The 15,208-nt window shown below is 44.7% G+C and overlaps 1 long non-coding RNA gene across 1 annotated transcript in view; it reads left to right on the top strand.

The window, feature by feature from the left end:
* LOC130579659 (uncharacterized) overlaps positions 1-15,208 on the top strand; it is a 92,188-nt gene that overhangs the window by 61,729 nt on the left and 15,251 nt on the right. The window contains exon 3 of the long non-coding RNA XR_008966039.1: positions 332-432. This is a non-coding gene — a long non-coding RNA (uncharacterized LOC130579659). The remainder of the gene's footprint in view (positions 1-331; positions 433-15,208) is intronic.

Raw genomic sequence — 15,208 nt, 5'->3', positions numbered from 1 at the left:
ATAAAGGTTTGGAGTCAGAGCCACCTGATTTTGATGTGTGTTGGGTGTTGCTTATATCTTGGTAGAGCTTTCTGCAAAGTCCATGAACACTTTGTTTCCTAGAACACAAATTTATCAAACCCTTACAGTGCTTGTTAGAGAAAATGTGGTCAGCTTTGAGGGGTGGCACATGATGTATGCACAGTCAGTGATGTTGCTTTTGAAGAYCTGTTTGCATGTTAAATAATGGGGTGGGAAAGATTTCACTTCAGAGCTGCTGGTTTTTTCTTTACTCTTGGACTGGACTCTGCCTGCCATGCTGAAGACAAATCTTTTACTTTTCTTGTTTCAGAGTKCTTTGTAACTGGGTGTGTGCCTGAATGCATCAGCCTTTGGAGGTGAGCATCCTCCCTTGAAACAGCCTCCTGATACCCAAGTGCCTGCTCTCTCAAGGTAAGGAAAGAGATACACACACACATTGAGAATGTGCTTTAAGTAGAAGCAGAATGGGCAAAGAGAGGACAAGCAGCACKGCCTCAACTTGTAAAGTTTGGAAATAGTAAACTTGTCATGGAGAGAGGGAATAAACTAAATCTGTCCACTGTAAATAAGACAAATTATAGACTGAAGTTGTGGCAAGAGAAATTTAGCTGAGGTGTCAGTGAATGATCTCCTTCATTAAGGATAACTGAGTGCTGGAGTGGATTCCCCCAGGATGTTAGGCAGTTTCAGTCATGGAAAGCTTTAAGAACAAGTTGGAAAAGCAGTAGCTTTTAGGAGTGCTTTTAGGAGAACTGATCCTTCCATGTGGTGGAAAAATAGACTGGGTGACTTCTGGAGAGTCCTTCTAACCYACTGATGATTAGAAATGGGAATGTGTGAAATTCTTATCTTAACAACCTTATTCAAAGCTGATAAGGTGAAAGGCAAAGCTGAGTGTAACTGTGCAGAATGAGCTGCATGCTTTGGTGAAGAATTGATGCCCCAGCAATTAATGCTGGTGCTCAGTATCTGTTACCTGAATGGTGGTGTTCTACTGGAGGGAAGTATAAACTCTGGGAAAAGAAGAGATTTAATCCTCTGTTGTTAGCATTCAGTGTAAACTTGTGATTAAAAACAGGAAGTTGTATAAGTCTAGCTCCTTTGTAGTAAGTTTCTGGGAGTTTGGGTCTCTTCCATGGTCCAGGTAAGAGATTTACTCTCACTGTCAGGGGTGCAATCTCATCTGTTTTACTGTGACATGAGAACACAATGCTGGAAATACAGGTGAACTGAGCAAAACACAAATATCATGTGGAACACRGAGAGAGAGAACCAAATGATTACTTTTCCTCTCTGTTTCCAGGGCTGATGAAGTGGAGAAGAGTTTAGTTTTTCTTCTCTTGCTTTTCTGTTCTTGTTCTCCATTGTATTTCTTTGTCTTGTCTTGACAGCAAACACAGCGGGCTTTTCCTGAGTGTAAAAATGAGTCTTGAAATTATGTGCTGAAGATGGCTGCTCCTTTAGTTCCCTTTCTTCTTCCTCCTTYCTCCCTTTCCTGGGAGCTGCCGATGACAAATTGAGCCTGGGCTCAGGCAGCCTCTGAGCCATTGTATGACAAGAGGCAGGTCCAGGTGCTTTGTCTTCCCTGGTCTGGTTAAGGAGATCAGTGAGATACCTGTTTTATCTTGTAGGACATCTGGAATTCAATGGGAAGTTCTTCAACCTCTTGTTGGACTTTGGTTTGTCTAATATTTACATTTCATCCATAATGTCAGCAAACACTGGTGTCTCCCCTGGAGTTATACCAGTGTCTTATTGTTCCTTATCGTCTCCTGCTTAGCAGAGATAAGCTGTTGTGTCCCAGGGGTATGGGGACATGGAAGAAACTTGCAGATAGCTCTAAGAAATGCAGATGGTGTCAAGAGGAAAATAAGGGATGCTTTTCTGAAGTCACCTTTGTACATAGGGTSTTTCTTTTTTTTCTGTTTTCTTTTTTCCTCCTCTTGAGCTTTTCAATTCCCGCAACTATCTGCTCAAATCTTGAAAGCAAAATGAATTCGTGGAAAGATACAATTTACTGTGTTCCCCCCTGATCTTTTGATCTCAATCAATCAAATAAATCCAAGACCTTGCAGTTCACCTTGTTGCAAGGATGGTTAATAAGCTGAGGGGCTGTGCCAATGGCAGTGAGGGTTTTCCAGCCTTGTGCTCTTTTTTTTATTGTTGTTATTCTTTTTTATGATTCTGACCTTTTGGACTGGTCAGGGTAAGATTATTTGCAAAGAATGGTCCATAAATAYGCCTGTCAGGACTGGAGTTAACATTCGAGCGTTGCTGCTTAGCAGAAGAAAGCAGTATGCCAAAGTTCAATTTAGATTTCCCTGCAGGGCTGCAAATAATGACAAGACTCACTTAATATGGCAGGGATGAGTCCTGCTACCTCTGTGGGAGTGGCTGCAGTGTGGTCCTGCAGCACTTTGTGTGCCTTCTTAAGTTGTCTGTTCCTGAAATTTGGTGTCTGGCAYCTTGTGCTGGGGCTTGCCTGGGGTGGAGGAGCCCTGGATGCATCTCCTGGCTCTTTGAGGTGCCAGCTCAGTCTGTTGGTGGTTTCTCTTGATTTAGCAACTGAATTTTATTTTTTCATGGTGCTGTGCTCTCTGTGATGCAAATGAGGGTTTGTGGAGCTGCTCTAAGCTCTGTCTTGCAAAGCCACTCTGTTGCCATCCTTGCACTCCATCCTTGTCCTCAGTGCAAGCCAGCCTGGGTTGCAAGAGTGGCTTGAAAGAGCTTACGAGTATCCTGGGATGTTTTGAGTTGTGTCTTGTGGGTTACCTGCTATGATTTCTGAGCCTTTTGGGAATCCCAGATTTCAGTGGGAWGCCAGTTGATTTTTCCCTGCTCTGACTATTCATGGAAACAGTTCCTAGATGCCTCCCACCTAATGTTTGCCACTAAGGAAGCTCACAGCATCCAGTGGTAATAGTTTTGTTTTACTATCAGGAAATGTAATGGTGGTTAGTGATGTTTCTGCTGTCCTGTCAGCAGAATTGACTCCTGTGGGTGAGAGCAGCATGAGGAGTGAAGTTGAAAGCCAGCAGCTGCTGTTTAGGTGTTAACCTGCAGCACTTGAAAGCTACACAGTCCATTGTGTACAAATGGTCTCTTTAGAGCCTGGCCAGTGTGTACACATAGTTTGTATAAAGCATGTGGCTCTTCTGAGTTGATTTTTTCTTCCTTCAGTAAATGAGAAAGTCAGGGTGCTGAAGACCACTTGCATTTTATTTACAGGAAGTTCATGGCAGTGGAGCCCTGAGGCTGGATCTGAAACCCTGGGTTTGGGCAAAAAAACCCCAAAAAACTCTGCACATGGGGAAAAAAAAAATGCTGTCAGTTGAGAAAGCAGACTGGGACTAGGTGGTGACCTAAAGGTGCAAAAAAGCAACTCAGCTTGTAGAAAGTCAAAAAGAATCTCCATGCCAGACCCCCTTGTTTCAGCTTGGCAGTGCTATAACTTGCAGTGAAGCAGATAGGTCTGGCTCTCTGTCAGCATTGGCTGAAAAATTTAAGATTAAATAAATAAATTTGTCTTTAGGCCCATCTTAAAATCCCAAAGTCGTTTCTCTGGCACACATTTCTCCTGAACCCTTTGCTGGATCTACCTGCTTTGCACATAAAAGGAGAGGATACGGAGAAAATAGGTAAGAGGGTGGCAGAGCAGTGCCTTTGCTGTGTGGTGCCACACCCTCACAAGCCTGGTGGCCATGCCATGAGCTGGGGAGAGCTGTCCCCATGCCCAGGGACAGCTGCCATCCTTCAGGTGGCGAAGGGAAAAGCCCTCCAATATGCAGGAGTTTTGCATGTTCCAGAAGGCAACACTCTTTTTTTCTTATTCCAGAAGGGACTGGCAATTAGCAGCAGGGGTAATCGCCACCTGGAATTAAATTCTATGGAGGCATGAGAAATAATAGGGTATATTTGGAAATATCTATTGCATATATATATTCCTCTTAAGAAACATGTTGGAGGTGCCATATCCATAAATACTAATAAGGCTGTTTGATTCCAATTTTCAGGTAAGATTAACATTTTATTGAGTATTATATCTGTCACATTCAATGCTTTAGTGTACCATCCTCTCAGGCTTATTAGCATAATTGCAGTGCTTAAGCAACAATAAAAAATTCAACAGTAAAATAGCGGTTAGCGCAGGCAATTTGTTATCAAAAGCTTTTACTTAAGGACAGCTTTTGAGCATATTTATTATCCAGTTAGGGCTATACATTATTTTTATTTAGAAAAACAAGAGGGAAGCAATGTCGGAATTTTTTTCCCTTTCAATGTCTAAATCAGAAGGCCTGAAAATTGGTCACCACCTTTTTCCTCTTTCCTAAAATCACCCAGCAAATTCACTTGGAGCAGGGAGGCAAGATAACCAAAGAAGCTCAGGTCTGTAGCAGGACTGTGACGTTAATAACTCAACAGAACAATTCTGTTAAATTCTGATGCTGACTGGAGCGCCCTTTTAAAATTCCCTGAGATTGAATCCCAGGCTCTGTGGATGCTGTCCTTTGAGGCTGATGGCACTGTCATGGGGCAGTGCCAGGGCAGGGGTGACCCAGGCTCACACCCAGAGGTGGCTGCAGTGCAGCTGTTGGGGTGATGCTCCTGCACACAAGGGGAGGGACTGGACAGAACCTGCAGGAGAACAGACTTTGGTGTCAGTGCTGGCTCTGAGGCTGGAGCAGAGCAGCATGGCCTGGCTGTGTGACACTGCTGCACACCYCTCCTCTTTCTTTTCTCACTTTGAGGACTCTTAGGGGAACGGTCCTTTTCCTGAAAAGCTGCAGTTTAGRTGTGAATGCATGTGTGTTTGTGTGCCAGCACTTGCTTGTGAAAATCCTTTGCACACAGAAAATGCTTGTTGCCAGCATGGCAGGATTTCRTATGCGAGTATTTTAATTTTCAGCACATTTTCTCTGTGTGTTTAAAATACGAAGTTGTACCTCATAAATGAAGAAGTAATGAGTTCAAAACAACACAAGACCTTAGATTAAGAGGTCCATCAAGAAAAGCGCAGGGAATTGGCAAGAGGAAGGCTGTTGCTGTGTTTCCTTGTGATTCCTTTGCTGGTAGAGGCTTTTTAAAGGCCCCTCTCTGCTTGTCTTTGCTCTTCCAGCATTCTTCAGCCTTTGCTTGAGTTGTTGTCCTTGTTCCCCAGACTTGTGCTCACATTCAGCATCCTCCCCACCACKGCAGCTTGTTGCCTCTCTCCTCTCGTGTGTTTTCCTCATTTTTCCTTGTTCTGGGAAACCTCCTTTGCCTTGTGCTGCTTTTTCAGAGGTTGCTCGAGGGATGATTTAACTGCGGGCCTCTCATTCTGTATTTTAGTGGTCCCCAAAACCCAGGGTGAGGAGCTGCCACAGCCCTGGTGATGCCCTGGTGGGGTTCACAGTCTGGATGAGCAAGAAGGGTAAAGTTGTCTGGTTTTTTGCTCCCATTTTGACCGCTGTCTAAGCTCACCRTGAGCAGAAGTGAAGGCAGCACTGCTGCCCCAGGGAAGAAGCTTCTGTTCATAGTGAAACAGGATGTGCAAGCAGGTTGTAGGAATTGGGAAGGGAGCACATGGAGACAGGTGAAACTAAACTGGGCACATATTGGAGAAGTGATGTTCCTGTGGGGTCCTCTTCACAAACATCCTCTTCTGCGAATGGGTGAAATGTGAAAGGAGCTGGTAGTTTCAGATCCCTTTTTTTTTTTTTTGAAAGGGGGAAAAAAACCAATGTTATTCAAAGAGAAATCGTATGTTTCAGATTCTGGGGTAGTTGTGAGTCTTGTGTTGGTACACAGCTCACTCTCATGAAACTGCCAAGCACTGCAGGGTGTTTGGACTTTCTGTCAACAGAGAACTTGGTGATGCTCTGGAGACTGTGAATACACAGAAACTGAATGTGGAGAGCTAAACTTCCCAGGAACTTTGCTCTGGGTGGAAATSTGACTGTGAATTGAATTGCAATTGAAATATGTGCTCTCTGCCTCCATGATCACCTCTAGGAGTGGGGACTCACTGCTGCTGTCTCAGGAACAAGCAGGTTCCTGCAGCTCCCCATTGTTGCTCCTCCTGACTCTGCCTGTCTGGCTTTAGTGGCCCCAGGGTACCTGAGCTTTTCCTGCTTGCACCTGGGCAGTGCTGAGTGTCTTGTGCCACAGCCAGAGTCACCCTTCTAGCTCCTGTGCACAGCCAGAGGGTTCCACGTCCATGGAAGGGGCAGGGGGACCAAGGAAGGTGTTTTCTGGGGGTGTTGAGATGGTCGAGGACATTTCTGTGTGGCTCCTWCCTGAGGTCTATAATCATCCCACATTTTAGGTAGGAAGGACCTTGMAGGTCTCTCATGCATCCTAGCTCAAAGCAGGGTGAGATTTAAGGTGAGGAGTGGCTGCTCAGAGCTTGTCAAGACAATTGTGGCCTTCTGTGGCCTCGAGGGATGATGAAGGTGTGTGCCCTGGTGACAAAAAGACACCTTACAGAGGCTGTACTCTGGTGTCAGGGTGGTGGAACAACGATTTTTCTGTGAGAGGGTCTGTGTGAAGGGTTGAGAGTCAGAGTCTGTACACTGACAGTGATTCCTACACTGAATTCCCCTTGTGGAGTGGGGAGCACCGTGCCCAGCTCTGCTGGAACCTGGCTCCCACCATAGACACCAMAGCTGACCCTCACTGTGGATGGGGAGGGATGCTGGGAGGAGAGGGTCTGTGGCTGGACACCAGTCCACATGAGAACACGTCCTCCCTACATGCTTCTTGCAGGGAAAAAAAAAATAGCTGAAAGAATTTAGCAGTGATAAATGTCATAAAAAATACTTATGCTGGAATTTGTAAAGCCTGGAACATCTGCTCTCCACAGTGCTTTGATCACGTTGTGAGGCTTTTAAAATGATACTTCCATGAATTAAGTGAGATCCTTATGGTTGCAGGGTTCCTTTCAGTGCGCTTTTTTTCATGGAGCAAAAAGGCAAATTTCACAGGGAACATTACATGACTTGAAACACATATTTTAATGGTTAGTATCAACCAAACAATGTTTTATTAGGTGCTAGAAAAATGTTCCAGTTCCATCAGTTCCATACCCCAGGAAGCAAAGCATTCCCATTTACTTTTTTAGCTTATGGGAGCTGTACTTTGAAAAAAAAAATCAAGAATTCACTGCTTGTATGTTTGTATTCAAAACTAGACCAAACATGGTGAAATGAGCTTAAATATTTTGAAGTTGTTTTCAGAAAAAGTCCTTTTTTGGGTTTTGTTTCCAGGCAGAGGTGCAGATGGTGCAGGATCTCTGTGTTTTCTGAGGGACCCGCAGCAAAGAATGAAGAGACACTGATAATTTACTTTACTCAGTGCACTGCCTTGGATTGAGTAGTTTTTGTGCTTTCCCCTTTCYTGGTTGTTTGAGCAGCCTTCTGCCTCCTGCCCTTCCAGCAGCTGCATGTTTGGGGCTGGAATGTTGTGATGCCAAATGTCTTTGGTGTTCTAAGGAGAGCAGAGAGCCCTCATGGCAGTTTTTCACAGTATCAGCCTGGCAGGAGGATTTCTGCTCCTCTGCCTTCCTGCTGCACTCAGAGAAAAGAATATCTCATGGGCTGTTTGCAGAACCAGCCTGTGGGACAGGGGGGCAGCAGGAAGGAGGGACAAACAGAAGAGGGGATGTGGAACAAGRGGGGATCTCCTCCTGAGCTGCGTTTGTGTGTTGGTGCTTGAGAAATCCTTTCCTGCTGCTGCAGCCAGYGAGTCTGGCAGCTCCCAGTGGGATGCTGGGGCTGCTCCCATCTCCCCTTCACTCCCTGGGGTGGATCAGTGGACCTGTGTGTGACCCCAGGGCTCTAATTCAATTGTTTCGTCATTTAAAGTCTGTCCAGGCTATGAAAGGAGGAAAAGTTATGGTCATAAATAGCTGAGAAGGAATATGGATGGGCTTTCTAGTAAGGTTCTGTGTGTCAGGGGTTAATTTATGAAAACTGTTTAATTCCTTCAGCACCCAACAGGTGAACAGGCTGCTTATTGCTGTGACATATCCATTTATAGCAGTTTTCCTTTGCTAACACCTGTGACTCAGTTCTGTTACATACTTATGCTGTCTGTTAATTATTTACCAGTGATTTACTAGTACAGAGTGCAAATAAAATGCTTTYATGCAGGAGACTGCATTGTACACCCAGGATTCCTGGGAATTAGGGCACTGTACTACCGTGTACAATGCCATCAACATCCCTGGACTTCTGATGGAGGACTCCTTGTAGGTGTCTGTGCAAGGRGCAGCCCCTTGCCCTCCAGAACTGGCAGAAGAGAGGGGCTGTGGTGTTAGTAAAGGGTTTACTACACACAGAGCTGTGGTGTATGAGGGGATCTGTGTCCTTTGCTTCCTTGCAGATCGATTTTTGCCATTTTAAATTACTTTCTTCCCCCTCGAYAAAGGCTCATTCTTCTTCATAAGTGATGGCAGCAGAAAACTGTTTGTAAAAAAAACCGAAACCCCACAGCACAGTAGGCTTTTTCTAAAAAAGAATAAAATAGTATAAAAGTCAAGTAGCAGATAGAGTTCTGACTCAGCTCRTAACTTATGATCCTATGCTATTTCTGTAACATTTTTAGATTATGACCAAATTTTTCTAATATTAGGACATTGCCATAGAAAGTGTGTCAGTCCCAGGCTGCCAGAACCTGTCATTGTACAGAATATATACCCTTCTGAGCAAGTGTGCAGGAGCAGGCCAGTAAGTTGTCTGTTGTGGTTTTAAATTGCTGAAAGTTCTTTTTTTTTCCTTGTCTGTTTGTTTTTGGTTGTTTTGTTGATTTGCTTTGCAAACATTGCTGTGCAGAACAACATAGCTGCTTTTTATTTCTCATGCAGTCAGGCACTGAGCTCCCATCCCCAGCTGTGCCTCTTGCCACTGGAGCTGCTTTGCTGGAAGATTTTTCAGCCGGTGCAAACTGCTTTAAGTCAATTCAAGCTGTGTCAACTGTATGGATTTTATGGAAGTTGAGGATCTGGTCATRCAGCTCGTGGTTTTAGTGTGGAAGGAGTTGTCCTGTTCTAGGCAGGCAAGAAAGCACATGCAAAGTTTCTCTCACCTCAGGGAAAGCGTGTGTGAACAAATAAGCATCTGTGTTGCAGAGAAAGCCATTACTGAGGAAATCCTAAAGTTTATGAGTAGGATTTTTTATAGGTTCAGATCTGCTGTGGTTTCAGACACTTAAGGACACTTAAAATAATGAAATTCCAGGCAGCCCAGCCCACACATGCATGACACACAGCAGCAAAGCCATCCTTGTGTTGAGCACTACTGATCAGCTCGCTAATGCAACATCTGCTCTGGGATTTTGCATTTAATTTTTGTCTGTATAATAAAAAGGAATGCAGGGCTAATGATCTATGTCCTGTTTCCCATCAAAGTGCTTTATTTGCTCTTTGTGGCTGCTTTTCATGGTTCTTTGCAGCAGCCCTAAAATGTCAACTGACCTGAAAAAATCGACAATGGCAGCCTAAAAAAATCCAAAAGAAAAGCTAGGAAGGATGTTGCTTTCTAGCTTTTCATGTGAACACCTTGTAATCAGACTCCCTTTGATTAAGTAACCAGAAAAGCCTATTCATATGTACTCCAATTAAAATTTAATGAAGCAAGAGGATGTATTTGTACATGCTGACTAATGCAGGAGGAGTAGATTCCTGTAACTCTGCTCTGCAAGCCCTTTCCTTTGCCATCAGGGCTGGATTTACTAGAAAGCTCCTCAGCCGCTGTGGACCTCCCCTGGCATGAGAATCCCTCTCAAGTCTGGGCTCTTGTGCTTATGGCAAGAGGTGATGATGTCCTGAATGTGGAATAGCACAGCTCTTTTGTAGGGCTGGGCTGATTGCAGGAGGTGAGGCAGGGCTTCTGCCCTAATGTGCTCTGTTTGAAAGGATCAGGAAATTGCTGGATTGTGTGCTGCATCTGTCCTGGTGTCAGTGGGATGAGTGGAGCAGCACACAGCAAGAAGGGGAGCCTGTGGGCCCTGATTTTTGAGTAGGAAACTGATGCTCAAGCTGAGTCTGTATGACAGCTAAGCTGGTGCCAGGAAKCAGCCAGGCTTTTGGTGCCTCTGCCTTTGCCATGGGTTATTGGGCAGTTGCTTTGGTGCTCAAAGGTACACGGCCCTGCTTTGCAGAGCATTTTGCTTCTAAAACATCACAGGGAATGCACAGGCATCTGTGTGGACCATGAGATGACCTGCCAGGATGGGTRCAGAGACTTGCTTGCTCCTGCATCACCTTGCAGCCAGGATGGGGATTGGAGAAATGATACTGGAAGACCTCACCTGCTCATTACACAGTGCCCTGTGACTTCAGCTTCGTGCAGGGACTGATATCTCACCTCTGGAATGTGGCAGTAGGGTGATGCTGCACAGCTATGTTAAATGCCATTTTTGGACAAGCACTGAAAGATCCTGCTGTATCCACTCACAGCAAYGGGCTGGGCGACAGAACGGAAATGCCATGGTGGAATTTGCCTTTGCTGCTGACCCTTGCATGACATGAGAGAGCTCCTCATCGCCAGACCTTTGTTTTGCCTTACCCAGAATACAAAGCAGTGTTTCATTGGCATGGCTGGCTGTTTTCCTTCTGCCTTGACTCAGTGGCAGAACTGCAGCAAGCTTTCCAGAGATAGACTGAGTTTTCCAGTTATCATCTGCTTCAATCCCAGTTCTGTCCTGCCAAGGCTCTCACTTGTGCTGTTGCAGTGAAGTGCTGAAGAAGGCTTCAAAGGGACATGCAGCTCTGGAGCTGAGATCTTGGCCTTCGTTATTGGCCTGGAAAGCTGCTCTTGGAACAGAGATTTCTCTTGAAACCTTCTTTGTGTGCCTTTCTGAAGAAATAGCTGGAAGGAGAAGACCTGTCAGTTGAGCTCTAAAAGAGAAACCTATTGGCTCTGARTACACTGGGGACATTATTTAAGGTCAGTTGATCTGTGAGAAGGCACAACTTATCTAATGCAGCCTAAGGTTAGTTATGCAACAGACAGGCTGTTCTTTGTTGTGAAGAACAACTTCAGTGTGTGCCTGTGAAAATCAAAGGTCTTGCTGAAGGCGTGTTGTGTTCTGGCTGGAAGCTATTGGGTGTCCTCCTCTAGTGATTTTCCTCCTGTAGCAGATTAGCATCACGGAAAGGTTTCCAGTGGGAAAGGCACTCAGGCGTTGCAGGGTGGAGCTGCCAGCAAATGTGTGCTCCGGTGGCTGCTGGTGCAGCACCACATGCATGTGGTATTGTCTCAGAGCAGCTATTTGTTCTGTTTGTTCTTCTCTGTGCATCTCTGTGTCATAAACAGAGGTGTCACTGGATTGTCTAGATACCTACAGGGCAGTATTTTAAGGAAAAGACTGCTGATGGGTGTTTTCTGACTTCTAAAGAGAGAGATGTAGTAATTTTTTATTTATATTGGTTTGAAATACAACATTTGCAGTGTGCTGGCTGCATGGCACTGATGTCTCCTTTCTTGGAGAGCCTTTCTTTCACTATCATCTCTTATTAAACATGCTGCCCAGCCAAAGTACCATTAGATCTCCAGAGAGACTCAGCAAATAGAAGAAAAGGTATTTTTTTTCTTTATGAGTACAATTGCTCTCCTGTGCCTTGTGGGGTAGGTAAGAGTGAGCAGTTCTGGGTAGGCATTTTTGGGTTTGAGCCTCTCAGTGAAAAATGTTTTATTGCTTTTGCAGAGGTAGGCATAATGTTCAGCAAGATTGACTGATATGCTTGTGGATTCTCTTCTTTCTGTTCTTTTTATTTGTATGGTATGTACAGCGAGGTTTCGTATTTGCAGAATGAAGGTATTTTAACCAGCTTTGCACAAATCCTGGTCCTGTATGGTTTGTTAGCCGTGCATTTCTGGGCAGAACTGTGGAGTGGTCAAAAGAATCAAATACTTTGAGATTTTTTTTTTTTTTGAGGACTTTATGCAAGAGATGGAAAAATTAAACCTTAAAAGGAAATAGCCAAGGTGCATGGTCATAAGATGTTGTTTTTTCTCAAAGTTCAACTTTATATATAGACACCTTGATGAAACCCAGATTGTCTGTGACAGAAAGGTGATGACTGCGATGTGGTGTGACRCTGGGGGAGCAAACTGGGGTGGCTGCAGCAATCCCTGCCTTGGGTGCCTCAGAGATACAGATGCTCTGAGCTCAGGGTGGGGTGTTCCCATCTCCCTCAAAAAAGATTGGGACCAAAAGGAGTTTTCTTGCTCTGGAAACTTTTCTGTTCCTCTGTGTTCCCTTTGAAGTAGGCTCAGGTGTTGCAGTTAATAAGAAATTTCCTCTGCTTTACAAAGATCTGACTCCAGCTTYCCCCCTTCTCAGCATCCAAAATGATTAGCAGTTCCTGTGAATCCAAGCCTATGGATTTTATGAAGACCCCTGACAGCCAGGGGTGATTGTGTTCTCCCTGAGTGTTTCCTAAGTAGGAGGAAATCAATGCATCAAGGGGTACTGTGCCTGACATCTATTAATTACACTGTCCCCTTACATCTGACGTGCTAGGAGAGGGTCTGAAAGTCAGCCCCGYATGCCCTGGCTAATTGATACAGAAACAAATTGATACAAATGAATTGAACTGCTTCCTAAAGACGAAAAAGGAGAACATTTGGTGGTTGGAACTGGAAGGAGCTGGTGCAAACTGAAGGAAGTGCAGTAGTGTGAGATCCTTGGCTGCAGCAGCCTCCCTGAATGGTCCCACCAGCCCCACAGTGCCCCACGCTGAATGCTTGGGGATAAAACCCTTCTGYTGTTAGTGCTGCATCAAATGAAGGCATTGTGGAACATGCTTGGGGCACTGGGCTGGGGGATAATTACTGTGTCCTTCCTTTAGATGAGCTGATTTTGAAGCTTTACCRTCCTGACTTGTGCAGCACACATCCAGCTGAATATGACATCAGTGTTAAGAGCTGCGGCACTTGTGGTTACGGCCTTGGGATTCCTTATATTTACTTTCTAGGGAACTAAAATTCAAAGCAGCTTTTATGGCTGTCATGACAATACTGTCAGTTTCAAAAGAGGTGGCTAAATGTGCATTGACCTTTAACTAATAGGCCATATCCTATTTTCTGTGTGTTTCCAATTAGGAGAAGTATGCTACGAATTTTTAAAAGAAATTGTTAAAAGGGAAAAGTTACTTAACTGTRAGACTTCTGCTTTTTTCCCCAAATAAAAATAGTGAATTTTTGTCTTAGCGCAGAAGGTTTCATACGACTCCTATTATAAGCCGGAAATCAAGATTTTATAATAGCATGTACCATCTGCCACCAGTGGTGGAAGAACAGCACTGAACCCTTGACTGCTGTAAGCACTTTYAATTTGCAGCTTGGAGTGAGGTCTCAGGGCTTCACATCCTTCTGTGGAGGAGAGGATGGGATTCTTTGGTTGCCACTGCTGATCCTCTTCCCGAGTCTGTTGGGATTTTAGCGCTGTAAATCACAGGTGGAACATCTTGTTCCTGCTTGGTGTGATGAGTTGTGCCTTCAGAATAAAATAAAAGAGGGTCTTGACTGTGCCAKGCTTGACCCAACTCTGAAGCCAGCCAGTTGTTACCAACAAAAACTGGAGCTGTCTTTTGGGAAGACCAATATATAAGAAGATAATATTTTTCACAYGTTTTGATGGCGGTGGGAGGTGATGGGCACATCTGGCTGAGWTGAAGAAGGGTCTCTCCCTGTGCTGGTTCTTAGAGGCCACATCCCTCTTCCTTATTTTCCTGAATGTACATTGCAGAATAATTTTATATCTTTGTTCCTGAGGCTTGGGCTCATTTTCATGAGCCATGATGGATCTTTTGCTACCTTAGAAAAAGCAGAGCATATTTTTCCACTTTTAAAAATGTACTTTGCTAAATAGGTATTTTTGTCAAATTGCAGTTTCCTCCAAAACATATTTCTTTATATAGAAAATGGGATTCCACCTCTCCCAGACCTTTGCTAACAGCTGTTCTGCTAGCTAAATGTCACTGAATTAAAAAGAAACAAAAATAAGAATATGATGGCTTCGGATAGATTTTAGTTGACTRTTTCGGTCCCAGGTAGAAGTAATCCTCCTCTCTCCTGAATGCTGAGATGTTCTGGGTATTGCTACCCTGCCGTTTTCCCCTGCAGAGCACTGTGATAGWGCAGCATTTCTGGAAGGCTGGGATACATGTTTAGCATGTCCATGGCTTTTGCCAGCCCAGAGAAGAGCTGGGGCAGCCCCGYCAGACACTCGAGAACTGAGTGTGCTGCTGGTTTTGGCAGCTCAGCCTTTAGAGCTGACCTATAACAAAGTTGATGCAAGGGGATCATTTCAGGTTGGGGTGCGTAGGAAAAGGGGACCTGTGCCAGCCTTTTGAAGGTTGCTTTGATTTGTTGCTGGGCACAGTGAGGACTCCTGGGGTATTATCTGAGGATTAAGTGCAACATTAAACATTGGAGCTCRCTTGTCAAAGAAAGGGCAGGTTATCAAAATATGATTTATAACCAACAGTTTACTACTGGCTACGGTAATTAATATGGAACATGATGGGGCCCATCATTAATATGCTCTGTTGTCTCAGCTTGCATTACTGCTGCTGGCAAGGCCGGCTTCTGAGGCTAATGAGGGACAGGGAAGAAAGAAATCTGTGCTGCTGTTAGCTGATGGCAGTATTTCTCCAGGTCACACACTGTACCCTGCATTGCATCTGATCACAAATCTCAGCCAGACATACCTGTCCGATAAATGCTGCTTTCCCAAATTCTTCTTGGAGAGACAAGAATTACTCTTTGTGCCAAGGTCACTCAGAGCCAGTGACAAACTCAGTGCTGGGATGGGGGAGAGRGTGTGCAAGCTGGTCTGGAGGATGAGGAGAAAACTTGTCAGTGGTCCAAATCCTACTCAGGTTATCAAAGAGAGAAGGCAGTTAATGTCCAGTGGTGTGATTAGTGAACTTGTTCAAGGGGGGAGGAAAACAGAAGARGCTTTTCCAACATTTTCTCATGGCCAAGCGCCCAGATGAGGGCAATGAGTGGTGCTGTGTTGCTGATGGGAATCTGTTGGCGAGGAGCTTGTGGTTGGTTTGAGATGGGTCCCACTTCCTGATAGCCCATCTCGAGCTGCCTGAGAGCCGTGTGACTTCAGCAGAAGTTTTATGATCACGCTAGTTTCCAGAGAGATGTTTGGAGCTGTTCCCAGGGTTGGGTTTAGYTGCAGCAGCAGCTTG

Source organism: Malurus melanocephalus, unplaced genomic scaffold (genome assembly GCF_030028575.1).
Source record: "Malurus melanocephalus ecotype Western Australia unplaced genomic scaffold, MMel_1.1 scaffold_284, whole genome shotgun sequence".
NCBI classification, from domain to species: Eukaryota; Metazoa; Chordata; class Aves; order Passeriformes; family Maluridae; genus Malurus; species Malurus melanocephalus.
The sequence above is the reverse complement of the archived record's forward strand: the minus strand, read 5'-3'. Positions and strand labels throughout refer to the sequence as shown.